Here is a 17,599-nt window from a genome sequence, read left to right on the forward strand (position 1 = left end):
GGACAGGGCGGTTTTGAGGCTGAAGGCAGCAGGAAAACCTGCAGCCCCCAGGTGTGTGGTGCTACGCAAGCGGTTCCCAAAGAGCTTTAGAACAAGGCATAGTTTTCCCTGCTGGCTCTTTGGGCGTGGGACCAATCTCCAGACATATGGCCATTTTGGTGCCTGGCGCGGCGCCAAGTGGGAAAGGGTGGTTTTGAGGCTGAAGGCAGCAGGAAAGCCTGCAGCCCCCAGGTGTGTGGGGCTACGCAAGCGTTTCCCAAAGAGCTTTAGAACAAGGCCTAGTTTTCCCTGCTGGCTCTTTGGGTGTGGGACCCATATCCATACCTATGGCCACTTTTGTGTCTGGCGTGGCGCCAAGTGGGAAAGGGTGTTTTTGAGGCTGAAGGCAGCAGGAAAGCCTGCTGCCCCCAGGTCTGTGGGGCTACGCAAGCCGTTCCCAAAGAGCTTTAGAACAAGGCATAGTTTTCCCTGCTGGCTCTTTGGGCGTGGGACCAAGCTCCAGCCATATGGCCATTTTTGTGCCTGGCGCGGCCAGAAGTGGGAATAGGTGGTTTTGAGGCTGAAGGCAGCAGGAAAGACTGCAGCCCCCAGGTGTATGGGGCTACGCAAGCGTTTCCCAAAGAGCTTTAGAACAAGGCATAGTTTTCCCTGGTGGCTCTTTGGGCGTGGGACCAGTCCCCAGACATATGGCCATTTTTGTGCCTGGCGCGGCGCCAAGTGGGAAAGGGTGGTTTTGAGGCTGAAAGTGCCGAAAAAGCCTGCAGCCCCAGGTGTTTGGGGCTACGCAAGCGGTTCCCAAAGAGCTTTAGAACAAGGCCTAGTTTTCCCTGCTGGCTCTTTGGGCGTGGGACCAGTCTCCAGCCACATGGCCATTTTTGTGCCTGGCGCGGCGCCAAGTGGGAAAGGGTGGTTTTGAGGCTGAAGGCAGCAGGAAAGCCTGCAGCCCGCAGGTGTGTGGGGCTACGCAAGCGGTTCCCAAGGAGCTTTAGAACAAGGCCTAGTATTCCCTGCTGGCTCTTTGGGCGTGGGACCCATCAACAGACATATGGCCATTTTTGTGCCTGGTGCGGCCACAAGTGGGAAAGGGTGGTTTTGAGGCTGAAAGTGCCAAAAATGCCTGCAGCCCGCAGGTGTGTAGGGCTACGCAAGAGGTTCCCAAAGAGCTTTAGAACAAGGCCTAGTATTCCCTGCTGGCTCTTTGGGCGTGGGACCCATCAACAGACATATGGCCATTTTTGTGCCTGGTGCGGCCACAAGTGGGAAAGGGTGGTTTTGAGGCTGAAAGTGCCAAAAATGCCTGCAGCCCGCAGGTGTGTAGGGCTACGCAAGCGGTTCCCAAAGAGCTTTAGAACAAGGCCTAGTTTTCCCTGCTGGCTCTTTGGGCGTGGGACCAGTCTCCAGCCATATGGCCATTTTTGTGCCTGGCGCGGCGCCAAGTGGGAAAGGGTGGTTTTGAGGCTGAAGGCAGCAGGAAAGCCTGCAGACCCCAGGTGTATTGCGCTACGCAAGCGGTTCCCAAAGAGCTTTAGAACAAGGCATAGTTTTCCCTGCTGGCTCTTTGGGTGTTGGACCAATCTCTAGACATATGGCCATTTTTGTGCCTGGAGCGGCGACAAGTGGGACAGGGCGGTTTTGAGGCTGAAGGCAGCAGGAAAACCTGCAGCCCCCAGGTGTGTGGGGCTACGCAAGCGTTTCCAAAAGAGCTTTAGAACAAGGCCTAGTTTTCCCTGCTGGCTCTTTGGGCGTGGGACCAATCTCCAGACATATGGCCATTTTTGTGCCTGGCGCGGCGACAAGTGGGGAAGGGTGGTTTTGAGGCTGAAGGCAGCAGGAAAGCCTGCAGCCCCCAGGTGTGTGGGGCTACGCAAGCGTTTCCCATAGAACAAGGCATAGTTTTCCCTGCTGGCTCTTTGGGCATGGGACTAAGCTCCAGCCATATGGCCATTTTTGTGCCTGGCGCGGCGCCAAGTGGGAAAGGGTGGTTTTGAGGCTGAAGGCAGCAGGAAAGCCTGCAGCCCCCAGGTGTGTGGGGCTACGCAAGCGGTTCCCAAAGAGCTTTAGAATAAGGCATAGTTTTCCCTGCTGGCTCTTTGGGCGTGGGACCAGTCTCAATACATATGGGCATTTTTGTGCCTGGCGCGGCGACAAGTGGGGAAGGGTGGTTTTGAGGCTGAAGGCAGCAGGAAAGCCTGCAGCCCCCATGTGTGTGGGGCTACGCAAGCGTTTCCCAAAGAGCTTTAGAAATAGGCCTAGTATTCCCTGCTGGCTCTTTGGGCGTGGGACCCATCACTAGACATATGGCCATTTTTGTGCCTGGCGTGGCGCCAAGTGGGAAAGGGTGGTTTTGAGGCTGAAGGCAGCAGGAAAGCCTGCAGCCCCCAGGTGTGTGGGGCTACGCAAGCGGTTCCCAAAGAGCTTTAGAACAAGGCATAGTTTTCCCTGCTGGCTCTTTGGGCGTGGGACCAAGCTCCAGCCATATGGCCATTTTTGTGCCTGGTGCGGCGCCAAGTGGGAAAGGGTGGTTTTGAGGCTGAAGGCAGCAGGAAAGCCTGCAGCCCCCAGGTGTGTGGGGCTACGCAAGCGTTTCCCAAAGAGCTTTAGAACAAGGCCTAGTTTTCCCTGCTGGCTCTTTGGGTGTGGGACCCATATCCATACCTATGGCCACTTTTGTGTCTGGCGTGGCGCCAAGTGGGAAAGGGTGTTTTTGAGGCTGAAGGCAGCAGGAAAGCCTGCTGCCCCCAGGTCTGTGGGGCTACGCAAGCCGTTCCCAAAGAGCTTTAGAACAAGGCCTAGTTTTCCCTGCTGGCTCTTTGGGCGTGGGACCAAGCTCCAGCCATATGGCCATTTTTGTGCCTGGCGCGGCCAGAAGTGGGAATAGGTGGTTTTGAGGCTGAAGGCAGCAGGAAAGCCTGCAGCCCCCAGGTGTATGGGGCTACGCAAGCGTTTCCCAAAGAGCTTTAGAACAAGGCATAGTTTTCCCTGGTGGCTCTTTGGGCGTGGGACCAGTCCCCAGACATATGGCCATTTTTGTGCCTGGCGCGGCGCCAAGTGGGAAAGGGTGGTTTTGAGGCTGAAAGTGCCGAAAAAGCCTGCAGCCCCAGGTGTTTGGGGCTACGCAAGCGGTTCCCAAAGAGCTTTAGAACAAGGCCTAGTTTTCCCTGATGGCTCTTTGGGCGTGGGACCAGTCTCCAGCCACATGGCCATTTTTGTGCCTGGCGCGGCGCCAAGTGGGAAAGGGTGGTTTTGAGGCTGAAGGCAGCAGGAAAGCCTGCTGCCCCCAGGTGTGTGGGGCTACGCAAGCGGTTCCCAAGGAGCTTTAGAACAAGGCCTAGTATTCCCTGCTGGCTCTTTGGGCGTGGGACCCATCAACAGACATATGGTCATTTTTGTGCCTGGTGCGGCCACAAGTGGGAAAGGGTGGTTTTGAGGCTGAAAGTGCCAAAAATGCCTGCAGCCCGCAGGTGTGTAGGGCTACGCAAGAGGTTCCCAAAGAGCTTTAGAACAAGGCCTAGTTTTCCCTGCTGGCTCTTTGGACGTGGGACCAGTCTCCAGACATATGGCCATTTTTGTGCCTGGCGCGGCGCCAAGTGGGAAAGGGTGGTTTTGAGGCTGAAGGCAGCAGGAAAGCCTGCAGCCCGCAGGTGTGTGGGGCTACGCAAGCGGTTCCCAAGGAGCTTTAGAACAAGGCCTAGTATTCCCTGCTGGCTCTTTGGGCGTGGGACCCATCAACAGACATATGGCCATTTTTGTGCCTGGTGCGGCCACAAGTGGGAAAGGGTGGTTTTGAGGCTGAAAGTGCCAAAAATGCCTGCAGCCCGCAGGTGTGTAGGGCTACGCAAGAGGTTCCCAAAGAGCTTTAGAACAAGGCCTAGTTTTCCCTGCTGGCTCTTTGGGCGTGGGACCAGTCTCCAGACATATGGCCATTTTTGTGCCTGGCGCGGCGCCAAGTGGGAAAGGGTGGTTTTGAGGCTGAAGGCAGCAGGAAAGCCTGCAGCCCCCATGTGTAAGGGGCTACGCAAGCCGTTCCCAAAGAGCTTTAGAACAAGGCATAGTTTTCCCTGCTGGCTCGTTGGGCGTGGGACCAATCTCCAGCCATATGGCCATTTTTGTGCCTGGAGCGACGCCAAGTGGGACAGGGCGGTTTTGACGCTGAAGGCAGCAGGAAAGCCTGCAGCCCCCAGGTGTGTGGGGCTACGCAAGCGGTTCCCATAGAACAAGGCATAGTTTTCCCTGCTGGCTCTTTGGGCATGGGACTAAGCTCCAGCCATATGGCCATTTTTGTGCCTGGCGCGGCGCCAAGTGGGAAAGGGTGGTTTTGAGGCTGAAGGCAGCAGGAAAGCCTGCAGCCCCCAGGTCTGTGGGGCTACGCAAGCGGTTCCCAAAGAGCTTTAGAACAAGGCCTAGTTTTCCCTGCTGGCTCTTTGGGTGTGGGACCAGTCTCCAGACATATGGCCATTTTTGTGCCTGGCGCGGCGCCAAGTGGGAAAGGGTGGTTTTGAGGCTGAAGGCAGCAGGAAAGCCTGCAGCCCCCAGGTCTGTGGGGCTTCGCAAGCGGTTCCCAAAGAGCTTTAGAACAAGGCATAGTTTTCCCTGCTGGCTCTTTGGGTGTTGGACCAATCTCTAGACATATGGCCATTTTTGTGCCTGGAGCGACGCCAAGAGGGACAGGGCGGTTTTGAGGCTGAAGGCAGCAGGAAAACCTGCAGCCCCCAGGTGTGTGGTGCTACGCAAGCGGTTCCCAAAGAGCTTTAGAACAAGGCATAGTTTTCCCTGCTGGCTCTTTGGGCGTGGGACCAATCTCCAGACATATGGCCATTTTGGTGCCTGGCGCGGCGCCAAGTGGGAAAGGGTGGTTTTGAGGCTGAAGGCAGCAGGAAAGCCTGCAGCCCCCAGGTGTGTGGGGCTACGCAAGCGGTTCGCAAAGAGCTTTAGAATAAGGCATAGTTTTCCCTGCTGGCTCTTTGGGCGTGGGACCAGTCTCCAGACATATGGCCATTTTTGTGCCTGGCGCGGCGACAAGTGGGGAAGGGTGGTTTTGAGGCTGAAGGCAGCAGGAAAGCCTGCAGCCCCCAGGTGTGTGGGGCTACGCAAGCGGTTCCCATAGAACAAGGCCTAGTTTTCCTTGCTGGCTCTTTGGGCATGGGACTAAGCTCCAGCCATATGGCCATTTTTGTGCCTGGCGCGGCGCCAAGTGGGAAAGGGTGGTTTTGAGGCTGAAGGCAGCAGGAAAGCCTGCAGCCCCCAGGTCTGTGGGGCTACGCAAGCGGTTCCCAAAGAGCTTTAGAACAAGGCCTAGTTTTCCCTGCTGGCTCTTTGGGTGTGGGACCAGTCCGCAGACATATGGGCATTTTTGTGCCTGGCACGGCATCAAGTGGGAAAGGGTCGTTTTGAGCTTGAAGGCAGCAGGAAAGCCTGCAGCCCCCATGTGTGTGGGGCTACGCAAGCGTTTCCCAAAGAGCTTTAGAAATAGGCCTAGTATTCCCTGCTGGATCTTTGGGCGTGGGACCCATCAACAGACATATGGCCATTTTTGTGCCTGGTGCGGCCACAAGTGGGAAAGGGTGGTTTTGAGGCTGAAAGTGCCAAAAATGCCTGCAGCCCGCAGGTCTGTGGGGCTACGCAAGCCGTTCCCAAAGAGCTTTAGAACAAGGCATAGTTTTCCCTGCTGGCTCTTTGGGCGTGGGACCAAGCTCCAGCCATATGGCCATTTTTGTGCCTGGCGCGGCCAGAAGTGGGAATAGGTGGTTTTGAGGCTGAAGGCAGCAGGAAAGCCTGCAGCCCCCATGTGTATGGGGCTACGCAAGCGTTTCCCAAAGAGCTTTAGAACAAGGCATAGTTTTCCCTGGTGGCTCTTTGGGCGTGGGACCAGTCCCCAGACATATGGCCATTTTTGTGCCTGGCGCGGCGCCAAGTGGGAAAGGGTGGTTTTGAGGCTGAAAGTGCCGAAAAAGCCTGCAGCCCCAGGTGTTTGGGGCTACGCAAGCGGTTCCCAAAGAGCTTTAGAACAAGGCCTAGTTTTCCCTGCTGGCTCTTTGGACGTGGGACCAGTCTCCAGCCACATGGCCATTTTTGTGCCTGGCGCGGCGCCAAGTGGGAAAGGGTGTTTTTGAGGCTGAAGGCAGCAGGAAAGCCTGCAGCCCGCAGGTGTGTGGGGCTACGCAAGCGGTTCCCAAGGAGCTTTAGAACAAGGCCTAGTATTCCCTGCTGGCTCTTTGGGCGTGGGACCCATCAACAGACATATGGCCATTTTTGTGCCTGGTGCGGCCACAAGTGGGAAAGGGTGGTTTTGAGGCTGAAAGTGCCAAAAATGCCTGCAGCCCGCAGGTGTGTAGGGCTACGCAAGAGGTTCCCAAAGAGCTTTAGAACAAGGCCTAGTTTTCCCTGCTGGCTCTTTGGGCGTGGGACCAGTCTCCAGACATATGGCCATTTTTGTGCCTGGCGCGGCGCCAAGTGGGAAAGGGTGGTTTTGAGGCTGAAGGCAGCAGGAAAGCCTGCAGCCCCCAGGTGTGTGGGGCTACGCAAGCGGTTCCCAAAGAGCTTTAGAATAAGGCATAGTTTTCCCTGCTGGCTCTTTGGGCGTGGGACCAGTCTCCAGACATATGGCCATTTTTGTGCCTGGCGCGGCGACAAGTGGGGAAGGGTGGTTTTGAGGCTGAAGGCAGCAGGAAAGCCTGCAGCCCCCAGGTGTGTGGGGCTACGCAAGCGGTTCCCATAGAACAAGGCATAGTTTTCCCTGCTGGCTCTTTGGGCATGGGACTAAGCTCCAGCCATATGGCCATTTTTGTGCCTGGCGCGGCGCCAAGTGGGAAAGGGTGGTTTTGAGGCTGAAGGCAGCAGGAAAGCCTGCAGCCCCCAGGTCTGTGGGGCTACGCAAGCGGTTCCCAAAGAGCTTTAGAACAAGGCCTAGTTTTCCCTGCTGGCTCTTTGGGTGTGGGACCAGTCTCCAGACATATGGCCATTTTTGTGCCTGGCGCGGCGCCAAGTGGGAAAGGGTGGTTTTGAGGCTGAAGGCAGCAGGAAAGCCTGCAGCCCCCAGGTCTGTGGGGCTTCGCAAGCGGTTCCCAAAGAGCTTTAGAACAAGGCATAGTTTTCCCTGCTGGCTCTTTGGGTGTTGGACCAATCTCTAGACATATGGCCATTTTTGTGCCTGGAGCGACGCCAAGAGGGACAGGGCGGTTTTGAGGCTGAAGGCAGCAGGAAAACCTGCAGCCCCCAGGTGTGTGGTGCTACGCAAGCGGTTCCCAAAGAGCTTTAGAACAAGGCATAGTTTTCCCTGCTGGCTCTTTGGGCGTGGGACCAATCTCCAGACATATGGCCATTTTGGTGCCTGGCGCGGCGCCAAGTGGGAAAGGGTGGTTTTGAGGCTGAAGGCAGCAGGAAAGCCTGCAGCCCCCAGGTGTGTGGGGCTACGCAAGCGGTTCGCAAAGAGCTTTAGAATAAGGCATAGTTTTCCCTGCTGGCTCTTTGGGCGTGGGACCAGTCTCCAGACATATGGCCATTTTTGTGCCTGGCGCGGCGACAAGTGGGGAAGGGTGGTTTTGAGGCTGAAGGCAGCAGGAAAGCCTGCAGCCCCCAGGTGTGTGGGGCTACGCAAGCGGTTCCCATAGAACAAGGCCTAGTTTTCCTTGCTGGCTCTTTGGGCATGGGACTAAGCTCCAGCCATATGGCCATTTTTGTGCCTGGCGCGGCGCCAAGTGGGAAAGGGTGGTTTTGAGGCTGAAGGCAGCAGGAAAGCCTGCAGCCCCCAGGTCTGTGGGGCTACGCAAGCGGTTCCCAAAGAGCTTTAGAACAAGGCCTAGTTTTCCCTGCTGGCTCTTTGGGTGTGGGACCAGTCCGCAGACATATGGGCATTTTTGTGCCTGGCACGGCATCAAGTGGGAAAGGGTCGTTTTGAGCCTGAAGGCAGCAGGAAAGCCTGCAGCCCCCATGTGTGTGGGGCTACGCAAGCGTTTCCCAAAGAGCTTTAGAAATAGGCCTAGTATTCCCTGCTGGATCTTTGGGCGTGGGACCCATCAACAGACATATGGCCATTTTTGTGCCTGGTGCGGCCACAAGTGGGAAAGGGTGGTTTTGAGGCTGAAAGTGCCAAAAAAGCCTGCAGCCCACAGGTGTGTAGGGCTATGCAAGCGGTTCCCAAAGAGCTTTAGAACAAGGCCTAGTTTTCCCTGCTGGCTCTTTGGGCGTGGGACCAGTCTCCAGCCATATGGCCATTTTTGTGCCTGGCGCGGCGACAAGTAGGGAAGGGTGGTTTTGAGGCTGAAGGCAGCAGGAAAGCCTGCAGCCGCCAGGTGTGTGCGGCTACGCAAGCGGTTCCCAAAGAGCTTTAGAACAAGGCATAGTTTTCCCTGATGGCTCTTTGGGTGTGGGACCCATCAACAGACATATGGCCATTTTTGTGCCTGGTGCGACCACAAGTGGGAAAGGGTGGTTTTGAGGCTGAAGGCAGCAGGAAAGCCTGCAGCCCCCAGGTGTGTGGGGCTACGCAAGCGGTTCCCAAAGAGCTTTAGAACAAGGCCTAGTTTTCCCTGCTGGCTCTTTGGGCGTGGGACCCATCAACAGACATATGGCCATTTTTGTGCCTGGTGCGGCCAGAAGTGAGAATAGGTGGTTTTGAGGCTGAAGGCAGCAGGAAAGCCTGCAGCCCCCAGGTGTGTGGGGCTACGCAAGCGGTTCCCAAAGAGCTTTAGAACAAGGCATAGTTTTCCCTGCTGGCTGTTTGGGTGTGGGACCCATATCCATACCTATGGCCATTTTTGTGCCTGGCGTGGCGCCAAGTGGGAAAGGGTGGTTTTGAGGCTGAAGGCAGCAGGAAAGCCTGCAGCCCCCAGGTGTGTGGGGCTACGCAAGCGGTTCCCAAAGAGCTTTAGAACAAGGCCTAGTTTTCCCTGCTGGCTCTTTGGGCGTGGGACCCATCAACAGACATATGGCCATTTTTGTGCCTGGTGCGGCCAGAAGTGAGAATAGGTGGTTTTGAGGCTGAAGGCAGCAGGAAAGCCTGCAGCCCCCAGGTGTGTGGGGCTACGCAAGCGGTTCCCAAAGAGCTTTAGAACAAGGCATAGTTTTCCCTGCTGGCTGTTTGGGTGTGGGACCCATATCCATACCTATGGCCATTTTTGTGCCTGGCGTGGCGCCAAGTGGGAAAGGGTGTTTTTGAGGCTGAAGGCAGCAGGAAAGCCTGCTGCCCCCAGGTCTGTGGGGCTACGCAAGCCGTTCCCAAAGAGCTTTAGAACAAGGCATAGTTTTCCCTGCTGGCTCTTTGGGCGTGGGACCAAGCTCCAGCCATATGGCCATTTTTGTGCCTGGCGCGGCCAGAAGTGGGAATAGGTGGTTTTGAGGCTGAAGGCAGCAGGAAAGCCTGCAGCCCCCATGTGTATGGGGCTACGCAAGCGTTTCCCAAAGAGCTTTAGAACAAGGCATAGTTTTCCCTGGTGGCTCTTTGGGCGTGGGACCAGTCCCCAGACATATGGCCATTTTTGTGCCTGGCGCGGCGCCAAGTGGGAAAGGGTGGTTTTGAGGCTGAAAGTGCCGAAAAAGCCTGCAGCCCCAGGTGTTTGGGGCTACGCAAGCGGTTCCCAAAGAGCTTTAGAACAAGGCCTAGTTTTCCCTGCTGGCTCTTTGGACGTGGGACCAGTCTCCAGCCACATGGCCATTTTTGTGCCTGGCGCGGCGCCAAGTGGGAAAGGGTGTTTTTGAGGCTGAAGGCAGCAGGAAAGCCTGCAGCCCGCAGGTGTGTGGGGCTACGCAAGCGGTTCCCAAGGAGCTTTAGAACAAGGCCTAGTATTCCCTGCTGGCTCTTTGGGCGTGGGACCCATCAACAGACATATGGCCATTTTTGTGCCTGGTGCGGCCACAAGTGGGAAAGGGTGGTTTTGAGGCTGAAAGTGCCAAAAATGCCTGCAGCCCGCAGGTGTGTAGGGCTACGCAAGAGGTTCCCAAAGAGCTTTAGAACAAGGCCTAGTTTTCCCTGCTGGCTCTTTGGGCGTGGGACCAGTCTCCAGACATATGGCCATTTTTGTGCCTGGCGCGGCGCCAAGTGGGAAAGGGTGGTTTTGAGGCTGAAGGCAGCAGGAAAGCCTGCAGCCCCCAGGTGTGTGGGGCTACGCAAGCGGTTCCCAAAGAGCTTTAGAATAAGGCATAGTTTTCCCTGCTGGCTCTTTGGGCGTGGGACCAGTCTCCAGACATATGGCCATTTTTGTGCCTGGCGCGGCGACAAGTGGGGAAGGGTGGTTTTGAGGCTGAAGGCAGCAGGAAAGCCTGCAGCCCCCAGGTGTGTGGGGCTACGCAAGCGGTTCCCATAGAACAAGGCATAGTTTTCCCTGCTGGCTCTTTGGGCATGGGACTAAGCTCCAGCCATATGGCCATTTTTGTGCCTGGCGCGGCGCCAAGTGGGAAAGGGTGGTTTTGAGGCTGAAGGCAGCAGGAAAGCCTGCAGCCCCCATGTGTGTGGGGCTACGCAAGCGGTTCCCAAAGAGCTTTAGAACAAGGCCTAGTTTTCCCTGCTGGCTCTTTGGGTGTGGGACCAGTCTCCAGACATATGGCCATTTTTGTGCCTGGCGCGGCGCCAAGTGGGAAAGGGTGGTTTTGAGGCTGAAGGCAGCAGGAAAGCCTGCAGCCCCCAGGTCTGTGGGGCTTCGCAAGCGGTTCCCAAAGAGCTTTAGAACAAGGCATAGTTTTCCCTGCTGGCTCTTTGGGTGTTGGACCAATCTCTAGACATATGGCCATTTTTGTGCCTGGAGCGACGCCAAGAGGGACAGGGCGGTTTTGAGGCTGAAGGCAGCAGGAAAGCCTGCAGCCCCCAGGTGTGTGGTGCTACGCAAGCGGTTCCCAAAGAGCTTTAGAACAAGGTATAGTTTTCCCTGCTGGCTCTTTGGGCGTGGGACCAATCTCCAGACATATGGCCATTTTGGTGCCTGGCGCGGCGCCAAGTGGGAAAGGGTGGTTTTGAGGCTGAAGGCAGCAGGAAAGCCTGCAGCCCCCAGGTGTGTGGGGCTACGCAAGCGGTTCCCAAAGAGCTTTAGAATAAGGCATAGTTTTCCCTGCTGGCTCTTTGGGCGTGGGACCAGTCTCCAGACATATGGCCATTTTTGTGCCTGGCGCGGCGACAAGTGGGGAAGGGTGGTTTTGAGGCTGAAGGCAGCAGGAAAGCCTGCAGCCCCCAGGTGTGTGGGGCTACGCAAGCGGTTCCCATAGAACAAGGCCTAGTTTTCCGTGCTGGCTCTTTGGGCATGGGACTAAGCTCCAGCCATATGGCCATTTTTGTGCCTGGCGCGGCGCCAAGTGGGATAGGGTGGTTTTGAGGCTGAAGGCAGCAGGAAAGCCTGCAGCCCCCAGGTCTGTGGGGCTACGCAAGCGGTTCCCAAAGAGCTTTAGAACAAGGCCTAGTTTTCCCTGCTGGCTCTTTGGGTGTGGGACCAGTCCGCAGACATATGGGCATTTTTGTGCCTGGCACGGCATCAAGTGGGAAAGGGTCGTTTTGAGCCTGAAGGCAGCAGGAAAGCCTGCAGCCCCCATGTGTGTGGGGCTACGCAAGCGTTTCCCAAAGAGCTTTAGAAATAGGCCTAGTATTCCCTGCTGGATCTTTGGGCGTGGGACCCATCAACAGACATATGGCCATTTTTGTGCCTGGTGCGGCCACAAGTGGGAAAGGGTGGTTTTGAGGCTGAAAGTGCCAAAAAAGCCTGCAGCCCACAGGTGTGTAGGGCTACGCAAGCGGTTCCCAAAGAGCTTTAGAACAAGGCCTAGTTTTCCCTGCTGGCTCTTTGGGCGTGGGACCAGTCTCCAGCCATATGGCCATTTTTGTGCCTGGCGCGGCGACAAGTAGGGAAGGGTGTTTTTGAGGCTGAAGGCAGCAGGAAAGCCTGCAGCCGCCAGGTGTGTGCGGCTACGCAAGCGGTTCCCAAAGAGCTTTAGAACAAGGCATAGTTTTCCCTGATGGCTCTTTGGGCGTGGGACCAAGCTCCAGCCATATGGCCATTTTTGTGCCTGGCGCGGCGCCAAGTGGGAAAGGGTGGTTTTGAGGCTGAAGGCAGCAGGAAAGCCTGCAGCCCCCAGGTGTGTGGGGCTACGCAAGCGGTTCCCAAAGAGCTTTAGAACAAGGCCTAGTTTTCCCTGCTGGCTCTTTGGGCGTGGGACCCATCAACAGACATATGGCCATTTTTGTGCCTGGTGCGGCCAGAAGTGAGAATAGGTGGTTTTGAGGCTGAAGGCAGCAGGAAAGCCTGCAGCCCCCAGGTGTGTGGGGCTACGCAAGCGGTTCCCAAAGAGCTTTAGAACAAGGCATAGTTTTCCCTGCTGGCTGTTTGGGTGTGGGACCCATATCCATACCTATGGCCATTTTTGTGCCTGGCGTGGCGCCAAGTGGGAAAGGGTGTTTTTGAGGCTGAAGGCAGCAGGAAAGCCTGCAGCCCCCAGGTGTGTGGGGCTACGCAAGCGGTTCCCAAAGAGCTTTAGAACAAGGCCTAGTTTTCCCTGCTGGCTCTTTGGGCGTGGGACCCATCAACAGACATATGGCCATTTTTGTGCCTGGTGCGGCCAGAAGTGAGAATAGGTGGTTTTGAGGCTGAAGGCAGCAGGAAAGCCTGCAGCCCCCAGGTGTGTGGGGCTACGCAAGCCGTTCCCAAAGAGCTTTAGAACAAGGCATAGTTTTCCCTGCTGGCTCTTTGGGTGTGGGACCCATATCCATACCTATGGCCATTTTTGTGCCTGGCGTGGCGCCAAGTGGGAAAGGGTGTTTTTGAGGCTGAAGGCAGCAGGAAAGCCTGCTGCCCCCAGGTCTGTGGGGCTACGCAAGCCGTTCCCAAAGAGCTTTAGAACAAGGCATAGTTTTCCCTGCTGGCTCTTTGGGCGTGGGACCAAGCTCCAGCCATATGGCCATTTTTGTGCCTGGCGCGGCCAGAAGTGGGAATAGGTGGTTTTGAGGCTGAAGGCAGCAGGAAAGCCTGCAGCCCCCATGTGTATGGGGCTACGCAAGCGTTTCCCAAAGAGCTTTAGAACAAGGCATAGTTTTCCCTGGTGGCTCTTTGGGCGTGGGACCAGTCCCCAGACATATGGCCATTTTTGTGCCTGGCGCGGCGCCAAGTGGGAAAGGGTGGTTTTGAGGCTGAAAGTGCCGAAAAAGCCTGCAGCCCCAGGTGTTTGGGGCTACGCAAGCGGTTCCCAAAGAGCTTTAGAACAAGGCCTAGTTTTCCCTGCTGGCTCTTTGGACGTGGGACCAGTCTCCAGCCACATGGCCATTTTTGTGCCTGGCGCGGCGCCAAGTGGGAAAGGGTGTTTTTGAGGCTGAAGGCAGCAGGAAAGCCTGCAGCCCGCAGGTGTGTGGGGCTACGCAAGCGGTTCCCAAGGAGCTTTAGAACAAGGCCTAGTATTCCCTGCTGGCTCTTTGGGTGTGGGACCCATCAACAGACATATGGCCATTTTTGTGCCTGGTGCGACCACAAGTGGGAAAGGGTGGTTTTGAGGCTGAAAGTGCCAAAAATGCCTGCAGCCCGCAGGTGTGTAGGGCTACGCAAGCGGTTCCCAAAGAGCTTTAGAACAAGGCCTAGTTTTCCCTGCTGGCTGTTTGGGTGTGGGACCCATATCCATACCTATGGCCATTTTTGTGCCTGGCGTGGCGCCAAGTGGGAAAGGGTGGTTTTGAGGCTGAAGGCAGCAGGAAAACCTGCAGCCCCCAGGTGTGTGGGGCTACGCAAGCGGTTCCCAAAGAGCTTTAGAACAAGGCCTAGTTTTCCCTGCTGGCTCTTTGGGCGTGGGACCCATCAACAGACATATGGCCATTTTTGTGCCTGGTGCGGCCAGAAGTGAGAATAGGTGGTTTTGAGGCTGAAGGCAGCAGGAAAGCCTGCAGCCCCCAGGTGTGTGGGGCTACGCAAGCCGTTCCCAAAGAGCTTTAGAACAAGGCATAGTTTTCCCTGCTGGCTCTTTGGGTGTGGGACCCATATCCATACCTATGGCCATTTTTGTGCCTGGCGTGGCGCCAAGTGGGAAAGGGTGTTTTTGAGGCTGAAGGCAGCAGGAAAGCCTGCTGCCCCCAGGTCTGTGGGGCTACGCAAGCCGTTCCCAAAGAGCTTTAGAACAAGGCATAGTTTTCCCTGCTGGCTCTTTGGGCGTGGGACCAAGCTCCAGCCATATGGCCATTTTTGTGCCTGGCGCGGCCAGAAGTGGGAATAGGTGGTTTTGAGGCTGAAGGCAGCAGGAAAGCCTGCAGCCCCCATGTGTATGGGGCTACGCAAGCGTTTCCCAAAGAGCTTTAGAACAAGGCATAGTTTTCCCTGGTGGCTCTTTGGGCGTGGGACCAGTCCCCAGACATATGGCCATTTTTGTGCCTGGCGCGGCGCCAAGTGGGAAAGGGTGGTTTTGAGGCTGAAAGTGCCGAAAAAGCCTGCAGCCCCAGGTGTTTGGGGCTACGCAAGCGTTTCCCAAAGAGCTTTAGAACAAGGCCTAGTTTTCCCTGCTGGCTCTTTGGACGTGGGACCAGTCTCCAGCCACATGGCCATTTTTGTGCCTGGCGCGGCGCCAAGTGGGAAAGGGTGTTTTTGAGGCTGAAGGCAGCAGGAAAGCCTGCAGCCCGCAGGTGTGTGGGGCTACGCAAGCGGTTCCCAAGGAGCTTTAGGACAAGGCCTAGTATTCCCTGCTGGCTCTTTGGGTGTGGGACCCATCAACAGACATATGGCCATTTTTGTGCCTGGTGCGGCCACAAGTGGGAAAGGGTGGTTTTGAGGCTGAAAGTGCCAAAAATGCCTGCAGCCCGCAGGTGTGTAGGGCTACGCAAGAGGTTCCCAAAGAGCTTTAGAACAAGGCCTAGTTTTCCCTGCTGGCTCTTTGGGCGTGGGACCAGTCTCCAGACATATGGCCATTTTTTGTGCCTGGCGCGGCGCCAAGTGGGAAAGGGTGGTTTTGAGGCTGAAGGCAGCAGGAAAGCCTGCAGCCCCCAGGTGTGTGGGGCTACGCAAGCGGTTCCCAAAGAGCTTTAGAATAAGGCATAGTTTTCCCTGCTGGCTCTTTGGGCGTGGGACCAGTCTCCAGACATATGGCCATTTTTGTGCCTGGCGCGGCGACAAGTGGGGAAGGGTGGTTTAGAGGCTGAAGGCAGCAGGAAAGCCTGCAGCCCCCAGGTGTGTGGGGCTACGCAAGCGGTTCCCATAGAACAAGGCATAGTTTTCCCTGCTGGCTCTTTGGGCATGGGACTAAGCTCCAGCCATATGGCCATTTTTGTGCCTGGCGCGGCGCCAAGTGGGAAAGGGTGGTTTTGAGGCTGAAGGCAGCAGGAAAGCCTGCAGCCCCCAGGTCTGTGGGGCTACGCAAGCGGTTCCCAAAGAGCTTTAGAACAAGGCCTAGTTTTCCCTGCTGGCTCTTTGGGTGTGGGACCAGTCCGCAGACATATGGGCATTTTTGTGCCTGGCACGGCATCAAGTGGGAAAGGGTGGTTTTGAGCCTGAAGGCAGCAGGAAAGCCTGCAGCCCCCATGTGTGTGGGGCTACGCAAGCGTTTCCCAAAGAGCTTTAGAAATAGGCCTAGTATTCCCTGCTGGATCTTTGGGCGTGGGACCCATCAACAGACATATGGCCATTTTTGTGCCTGGTGCGGCCACAAGTGGGAAAGGGTGGTTTTGAGGCTGAAAGTGCCAAAAAAGCCTGCAGCCCACAGGTGTGTAGGGCTACGCAAGCGGTTCCCAAAGAGCTTTAGAACAAGGCCTAGTTTTCCCTGCTGGCTCTTTGGGCGTGGGACCAGTCTCCAGCCATATGGCCATTTTTGTGCCTGGCGCGGCGACAAGTAGGGAAGGGTGGTTTTGAGGCTGAAGGCAGCAGGAAAGCCTGCAGCCCCCAGGTGTGTGGGGCTACGCAAGCGGTTCCCAAAGAGCTTTAGAACAAGGCATAGTTTTCCCTGATGGCTCTTTGGGCGTGGGACCAAGCTCCAGCCATATGGCCATTTTTGTGCCTGGCGCGGCGCCAAGTGGGAAAGGGTGGTTTTGAGGCTGAAGGCAGCAGGAAAGCCTGCAGCCCCCAGGTGTATGGGGCTACGCAAGCGGTTCCCAAAGAGCTTTAGAACAAGGCATAGTTTTCCCTGCTGGCTGTTTGGGTGTGGGACCCATATCCATACCTATGGCCATTTTTGTGCCTGGCGTGGCGCCAAGTGGGAAAGGGTGGTTTTGAGGCTGAAGGCAGCAGGAAAGCCTGCAGCCCCCATGTGTGTGGTGCTACGCAAGCGGTTCCCAAAGAGCTTTAGAACAAGGCCTAGTTTTCCCTGCTGGCTCTTTGGGCGTGGGACCCATCAACAGACATATGGCCATTTTTGTGCCTGGTGCGGCCAGAAGTGAGAATAGGTGGTTTTGAGGCTGAAGGCAGCAGGAAAGCCTGCAGCCCCCAGGTGTGTGGGGCTACGCAAGCGGTTCCCAAAGAGCTTTAGAACAAGGCATAGTTTTCCCTGCTGGCTGTTTGGGTGTGGGACCCATATCCATACCTATGGCCATTTTTGTGCCTGGCGTGGCGCCAAGTGGGAAAGGGTGGTTTTGAGGCTGAAGGCAGCAGGAAAGCCTGCAGCCCCCAGGTGTATGGGGCTACGCAAGCACTTCTCAAAGAGTTTTAGAACAAGGCATAGTTTTCCCTGCTGGCTCTTTGGGCGTGGGACCAGTCTCCATCCATATGGCCATTTTTGTGCCTGGCGCGGAGCCAAGTCGGAAAGGGTTGTTTTGAGGCTGAAGGCAGCCGGAAAACCTGCAGCCCTCAGGTCCGTGGGGCTACGCAAGCCGTTCCCAAAGAGCTTTAGAACAAGGCATAGTTTTCCCTGCTGTCTCTTTGGGTGTGGGACCAGTCTCCAGACATATGGCCATTTTTGTGCCTGGCGCGGCGCCAAGTGGGAAAGGGTGTTTTTGAGGCTGAAGGCAGCAGGAAAGCCTGCAGCCCCCAGGTGTGTGGGGCTACGCAAGCCGTTCCCAAAGAGCTTTAGAACAAGGCATAGTTTTCCCTGCTAGCTCTTTGGGCGTTGGACCAATCTCTAGACATATGGCCATTTTTGTGGCTGGAGCGACGCCAAGTGGGACAGGGCTGTTTTGAGGCTGAAGGCAGCAGGAAAACCTGCAGCCCCCAGGTGTGTGGGGCTACGCAAGCGGTTCCCAAAGAGTTTTAGAACAAGGCATAGTTTTCCCTGGTGGCTCTTTGGGCGTGGGACCAGTCTCCAGCCATATGGCCATTTTTGTGCCTGGCGCGGCGACAAGTGGGGAAGGGTGGTTTTGAGGCTGAAGGCAGCAGGAAAGCCTGCAGCCCCCATGTGTGTGGGGCTACGCAAGCGGTTCCCAAAGAGCTATAGAACAAGGCATAGTTTTCCCTGCTGGCTCTTTGGGCGTTGGACCAGTCTCCAGCCATATGGCCACTTTTGTGTCTGGCGTGGCGCCATTTGGGAAAGGGTGGTTTTGAGGCTGAAGGCAGCAGGAAAGCCTGCAGCACCCAGGTGTGTGGGGCTACGCAAGCGGTTCCCAAAGAGCTTTAGAACAAGGCATAGTTTTTCCTGCTGGCTCTTTGGGTGTGGGTCCCATATCCATACCTATGGCCACTTTTGTGTCTGGCGTGGCGCCAAGTGGGAAAGGGTGTTTTTGAGGCTGAAGGCA

This window comes from Chroicocephalus ridibundus, chromosome 6 (assembly GCF_963924245.1).
Source record: "Chroicocephalus ridibundus chromosome 6, bChrRid1.1, whole genome shotgun sequence".
Lineage (NCBI taxonomy): Eukaryota > Metazoa > Chordata > Aves > Charadriiformes > Laridae > Chroicocephalus > Chroicocephalus ridibundus.